Consider the following 1,340-nt stretch of genomic DNA (forward strand, 5'->3'; position numbering starts at 1 on the left):
CCTGATTCATCTTGACAAAGGTCAGTCTCTCCACATTTTGGGTGGACAGGCCAGTTCTTCTTGGGGTAACTATGGCGCCCGCCGCACTAAACACCCGCTCTGATGCCACACTACTGGCCAGGCAGGACAGCTATTCCAGGGCACACTCAGCCAGTTGCGGCCACAAATCCAGTTTGGCTGCCCAGTAGTACAGCGGATTTTTAATGACGGTTGGCAGGGTGCACTCCAAGTATGCCACCACCTGCTGGTTTAGGTTCTGCTCTATGTCTAGCAGCTGGTGAGTAGTTTCTTCACTATGCGGGTGAAGAAAAGTTCTCACCAGCGACTCTAGACTAAGGCTGCTGCTGATGGAGCTGGTACTGCTCCTGCCAACCCACCCCTTCCCAGCAGCCATGGCTGTGGAACGTGAGTGCAGAGGGCCCCCCAGTCAGACCTGCGAGAGGATGGACGATGGCGCAGATAGGCAGTGGCCAACTGACTACATAGGATGTCTCTGTAGTAGTTCAGTTTGTCCTTCCTCTCAGCGGGTGTAAAAAGGCCCCCATTTTGGACCGGTAGTGAGGGTCCAACATATGGAGGGTGGAATTCCAACGGGTGGAAACGTCTCATATCAGCCTATGTTGGGGGATGCCATTCTGCCGCTGCAGCTCAAGGAGTGTGTGCTTTGCGACGTACGAGTGGCTGAAGTGCATGCAAAGTTTCCTGGCCATTTTTTGATGTCTTGCAGATGGGTGGAAGATTTCAGGAACCGCCTGACAACCAGATTCAAGATGTGTTCCATGCAGGGCGCATGGCTCAGACTTCCTTGACGCAGTGCCGACACCATGTTCTTCCCGTTGTCGGTCACCATAGTTCCGATTTTGAGTTGTCGCGGAGAAAGTCAGGATTCCATTTCTTGATGAATCACACGGACCAGTTCCTCCCCTGTGTTACTCCGTTCACCCAGGCAAACCAGGTGCAGAACAGCGTGACACCACCGTTCCCTGCACATGTGGTATGCCAGAGGGGCACTGTGAATTGTCCCTGCAGTGGAGGCTGAGGACACGGTGGAGGATAAGGAGGCAGAGGAGGATGTTGTTGCAGGACCAGCAGCGTGAGAACGTGGAGGCAGAAGCTGTGTCAACCTCCTCTGGCGGCTTAACAAAAAACTGCCACACCACCGAGTAGGTGATTTTCCCCCCAACACTCTGCACTGACTGACTGCTACAGCTGCTGCCTCCGTGAACCCCTGCACCACTACTTCCCGGGCAGGTAGGCTGCTGCGAAGCAGGTGGTCTACCCCGGGCACGTTTGGCTCCCGACCTCCCACTGCTGCCACCCTGCTGACTCCCAGCCATGCT

The sequence above is a fragment of the Pyxicephalus adspersus genome, chromosome Z, assembly GCF_032062135.1.
Source record: "Pyxicephalus adspersus chromosome Z, UCB_Pads_2.0, whole genome shotgun sequence".
NCBI lineage: Eukaryota > Metazoa > Chordata > Amphibia > Anura > Pyxicephalidae > Pyxicephalus > Pyxicephalus adspersus.